This window comes from Vigna umbellata, chromosome 4, assembly GCF_029865625.1.
Source record: "Vigna umbellata cultivar VRB3 chromosome 4, Vumbellata_1.0, whole genome shotgun sequence".
In the NCBI taxonomy this organism is placed as follows: domain Eukaryota; kingdom Viridiplantae; phylum Streptophyta; class Magnoliopsida; order Fabales; family Fabaceae; genus Vigna; species Vigna umbellata.
Window position 1 is genome coordinate 58,827,145 of NC_142168.1, and position 6,055 is coordinate 58,833,199.

A 6,055-nucleotide genomic window follows, 5' to 3' on the forward strand; every position below is an offset into this window, starting at 1 on the left:
TAAATTAGGTTGATCGGTGAGCCAACCCAGCCCACTACGGGTTCAATCCGGGTGAGATGGGTTCTAAGTGAGCCAGGTTGAAAACTAACCCACATAAAAAAATTACATTTTTTTAAAACTCAACTCGGCTCAAACCTGTGGTAAACCAGGTTGGCTTGCGAATTACAATCCATTTTGACAGCAATACTTTATTCGATTTAACTTCATCATCTTCTTCAATTCACTTGTATGTTTAATATAGTGACAAAATTTAAAAATCTGATTTAGAAAGTTATCAAATTTCAAAATTCGAAATTCAAAAAACTCAATTAAAAAAATTATCAAATTTTAAAACTAATCAGATTTTGAAATTCAATTAAGAAAGTTATCAAATTTTAAAATTTAATTTAAAAATTATTAAAATTCAAAGTCAAATTTTAAAATTTAATTTCAAAAATAACTTAATTTCGAAATTAACCAAATTTCAAAATCGAAATCAAGAAAGTTGAAATCTAATTTAAAAAATCACCAAATTTTTAAATTCAACTAAACAATTCATCACATTTCGATATTTAATTAAACAACGTCTCAATTTTTAAGGTACACTTCTTTTAAATTTCAATATACAATTTTTCCAAATTTCAAAATTTAATATTTAATTTTCCAAATTTCTAAATCTGGCTTACACTTCTCTTTGTTCTCCGAATCCCGTTATCTTTTGTTTATTCTAGGTTTAATCATTAGGAAGTCCCTATTTTTGGATAGAATCTTAATTTGGTCCTTTTCTTTCTCGGCATCTCAATTGGTCATATTTTTGTGAAAATTGCAACAATTCGACCCTTGCCGTTAAATTGAGCCTAATGGCGTTAGTCTCTGGTTGACGTGGCATGTTGGACTAAGTTTTTAATTGACGTGGCTACATTAGTAGGGGCACCTCTGTCTGACGTGTATATTTATATTTTTTTAAAAACAAACAAACGAAAAGTAGGAATTAAATATTGGGATAAAATTTTTTGAATTAGGGATTGAGATTGTGAGAAGTTTGTTCTGCCATTGTGGGGTTCGTGTAGGGTTCGTGGAAAGTTCAATCACTTTCACAAATTGGGGTATGAATTTCGGGATTTAGGGTTTAATCGTAGTTGACGTTGACAGAGAGCGTGCAGTTGTCGTGGTCGTCAGAGTTGTGGGACCTTCTTTCCGCTGGAAATCTCGAGTGGTCAGGTCAGTAAAAGTTTGGTTTTGTATTGATTATTGATTATAGGGGTCAAATGTTGTCTTCTTTTCATTGCGATGTTGGGTGGTGGTCCCCGTCCTTGTATTGTGTTCCTTTTTTGATTGCGATGTTGTGGTCCCCCATGTTTAAAGTTGTTTTTATGTTCGTGTGTGTGTGAGTGTGTTTTGTTTATTGTTTTAATACATGTTTTGTCGTCATGTGATTACATTATAGGTGTATAAATACACACACACACACACACACACACACACACACACACATATATATATATATATATATATATATATAATGTTTTGCCTCATGGACGAGGAAATTAGTTAATGATGGGGGAGACATCTAGGTTTTTGTTTGACCCAGATGTTTGGAGTTATTTCGTGGTTGTTAGTGTAGTGAAAGGTTTGGGATACAATGGGTTTAAAGATCTGTGGTACTATGTAGGAGGGGCTTCAGTGCTAGATGATAAGTTAGAGTCTTTGTGTGATGACATTGCTGCCATGCATATGGTTAATTTAGCTAGGCTGAATGGTGAGGTGCATGTGTTTGTGATACACCCTGTTTCTGAACCCAAAGTCATACATATGCTGGAATATGTTGGTAATGATGAAGGAAAAGTTGAAGAGAGGGTTGATGTTGATGGTGAATAGCAAGTTGAGGGTGGTATGGAGGAAGATGTCCATGTAGTTGAAGAAGTTGGTGGTGTGTTAGAAGAGATGGGTGATGTCCATGGACAAGTGAAAGTTGAGGCTGTTATGGAGGAAAAGGTGCATGGAGTTGAAGAAGTTGGTGGAAATGGTGAAGAGGAAGGTGAACAAGTGAATGGAGTTGAAGAAGATGTGGAAATTCGAAGTTGGAATTCCTCTTTTGACAATGGTAGTGGTGATGGAAATGGCGATTGGTTGGAGGGGCTTATTGATGTCAATGTTGGTTGCGATATAGATGATGATATGCATGCAGATTGGGAGGGAAATGTGGAAGTTGAAGTTCAAAGTGTGTCAAATGACCTTGGAGGACCATGTTCCAGTGGGAGTTCTGACAGCATGTTTGATGTTAATGTAGAGGGTGGGAATGAGAGAGGTTTGTTGGATGAAGAGTGAGAATCTGAACAGTTACTTAGTGAAGCAGATAGTGATGAAGATGTTAACGATGTAGAGAGTTATGAGACATTTGCAACCTTTGTTATGCCAAAAAGTATGGTTGACTTCAAGTAGGAAGTTGGGACATATTTTGGTGAAAAGCAAGACATTTTGGATGCAATGAAGTGTTATGCGTTGGATAATGGAAGAAATATTAAGTTTGTTAAGAATGATAAGAAAAGATTGATGTTCAAGTGTGTGGGTGCAAAAGGTAAATGCTCATGGAGGTTATACTGTGGTTATATGGAGGCAGTTAATACATGGCAATTGAGAACCATGTTGGACAACCATACCTGTAGTAGGGAGTTCAACCTTAAATTAATTGATGCGAAGTGGTTGAGCAAGAAGTTACAGAAAACAGTTAGAGAAATTCCAACTGTTAAAAGTGTGGATATTAGGGAAAAAACATAGCAATAGAGCATATTGATGGCTCTTTCAAGGAACAATATAAAAGGTTATATGATTATGCCCATGAGTTGTTGGCCAAAAATCCAGTATCAACAGTGAAAGTAAATGTTGAGAATGTGGGGGGGGTGAAGTCCTTTTCAAGAGATTTTATGTATGTCTAAAGGCCTGTAAAGACAGTTTTCTATCATGCAGGCCAATTATCGGTTTAGATGGAGCATTTTTTAAGGGTAAGTACGTTGGTGAGTTGTTAACAATTGTGGGCCCAGATGGAAATGAGCAGATGTTGCCTATTGCGTACGCTGTTGTCAAAGTTGAGAACAAGGCATTGTGGAGGTGGTTTTTGGATCTATTGGTAGACGACCTTGGAGGGGCTGAACTATGTTCTTCATTTACCTTTATATCAGACCAACAAAAGGTAATACTCATCATTAATTTGTACTTGTATATTTTAACTTGAGGGCCTGAAGTATTGGTTGGCTTTATTAATTAATTGTATATCTGTATTGTAGAATCTACTTCCAGCAATACAAGAATTGCTTCCTGGAGTTGAGCAAAGATTTTGTGTAAGGCATATGTATGCCAACTTCAGGAAGAAATTCCCTGGCAAAAACCTCAAGCGTTTAATGTGGAGGGCAACTATGGTCACACACCCACAAACCTGGGAGATGGAGATGAGGAACATCAGAGCACTGAATGAAGATGCTTTTAAGCATTTGATTGTCATTCCTCAGAGGTTAGTCTTCATAACTACAACACAATTTGTTAATGATATTGGTAGGATACTACGTGTGTATGAGAGGATAAGGAAGACAGGGGGGAGATATGGTGAGTGGGTGGAGGAAGACAGGCCAAACGATGAAGGAAGAGAGGCCGAATGATGGGGGATGAGAGGGCGAAGGATGGGGAAGAGCTGTCGAACGGTGGGAAAGAGAGGGCGAAGGGCGGGGAAGAGAGGGCGAAGGATGGGGAAGAGATGTCAAACGGTGTGAATGACAGGCCGAAGGGCGGGGAAGAGAGGCCGGACAGTGGAGGAAGAGAGGTCAAACGGTGGGAAAGAGAGGCCGAACGATGGGGAACATGTGTTAATAATTATTTTATTATTTCTTGTAGGTATTGGTCAAGATCAAGGTTCACTTCAATAGCTAAATGTGACACCTTAGTTAACAATATGAGTGAGGCCTTCAATAGTGTCCTCGTAACAACCAGAAGTAAACCCATAATTACCTTGTTGGAGGAAATACGGCTTTACATCATGCAAAGATGGGCCAAGAACAGGTCAAGCATATCATCATTTATTGGATCCATTTGTTCCAAGATCTAATGCAGATTTAGAAAGGAATCTTAGTTAACTAAAAATTGGATTCCTTGGTAAATTCTATTAATGACTTCTCTGTTATGTTAATTTAGTATTATGGTTCATAATTATTGTTGTGTTCTTCTCCACAGTTGATCAACCAACAAACTTTTTGAAGTTCGTTACATGTCTAACAGTGGAGATAAGTTCGTAGTCAACATAGATGATTCCTCATGCACATGCAGAACTTGGATGATCACTAGAATTCCCTGTTGTCATTCATTGGCTGCAATGAAGTTCCTCAACATTGATGGAGAACAATTTATTCACTCTTGTTACATGAAGTCGACATATGAGGAGACATATTCATCAATAATATATCCCATAAATGGAGCCAACATGTGGGACATTACTCCACATCCTGATGTATCCCCTCCACACAAAAGAGTATTGCTTGGAAGACCAAAGAGGAAACAAAGACTAGAGCAATGGGAAATGAAGAAGGATGATTAACGAATGACCAAATCTGGGTTGCGGAAAAGATGTGGCATGTGTAGGGAACATGGCCATAACAGAAGTTGTTGCCCATCAGCAACCCAAGCAGAACCTGTGCATTGCGAGGAACAAACTCCATCTACTCAACAATCTGAAATAACACATCAGACTCAACCTCTATCCTAGTACACTGTAGGAATGCACTTGTGTAATATTTTAAGGATACAAAAAATTATGCAATACTTTTCTTTTTTAGGGAGAATCTCAATTTATGGAAGATTCTGCTTTTGTCATCTAATCGAATGGTGTAGGAAAAAACATGGAATATTCTGCTTTTGTCATCGAAATTCTGGTTTCATAGTTAATTTGGCGTGTTTGATATATTTTCCCAACCATTGTTCTTCATGCTACAGGGATGATATTTACAATATTGTTAACTGATAACTCCCCAGTTTTGCAACTTTTTATGTGCTTAGGAGTCCATGTTAGTTCATTTTAGTTTTTTATTGGGTAGAATTAGGCTAGTTTTAGGATTTTTCTTTATATTTGTAATTTTGTAAAATTGTAGTTAAAATTAGATTTTTAGGAGTAATTTTTAGTGTTTGTAAATAATTAGGATATTAATATTTTTTTAGAAAATCTTTTGATAAAAATTCTCTCTTTTTACTTGTTAAATTTCCTTTACTTTCTTTAATTTTTGTACTCATTTTTCTTTGTTGCAGAAATCTTCGGCTGAATGGATTAAACTTGGGCTGTTTTGAATTGGAGCTTATTGGATTGAAATTGGGCCACTATTGCTGACAGGAATCAATTGAAAAGCTTTGGGCTGAAATGCAAGTGTTGTTGCAGATATGGATTGGGCTGGCTGGACCTTGGGCTCTAGTTAGTAGGACAATGCCGTTTTGGTGTGTGAAGCTGATGTCGTAGGGGTCTCTTGATCCAGTAATTCATTTGAGCGAAACACTCTATCGAGCAAAGGTCCAAATGAGGAAACACATTCTCTCGAAGCTAGGGTTTGTGCGAAAGAGGCAAAGGAGCTCCATAGCTCATGATTGTGAATAAGCAGAGACCCAAAGCGCACGTGCGGAGGCTGAAGCGGTAATAAGGTTGAAGACGATCGGAGGGCTCGGAGGTGATGATGAACAGAGGCCGTCTAATCTGAGGAAGTCTGAAGCGTCAAGGGTTCTTCTTTTCCTTTCCCATTTTCCCCCCTTTTGATTTCTCTATAAAAATAGACTTGTAAAGAGAGTTAAGGGTGATCGAGTGGAAGGTGACAAACTCCGCTCTAGTGCGAGAGTGTATGGTGGAGGGTGACAGACTCCACCCATGAGAGGCGATTGTGAGAGAGCACTAATGTTGAGTAACGGTGGGTGACAGACACCATGAACAGATTCTAGTGTTCGATCAATTCATTAGCTATAGGGTTTTACTTGCTTTCCGATCGAGACTCATGGTGGTGACAGCCCGTGAGCATCTCGGCGTTGCTTTTATGGTAGCAATTTCTTGTAGTTT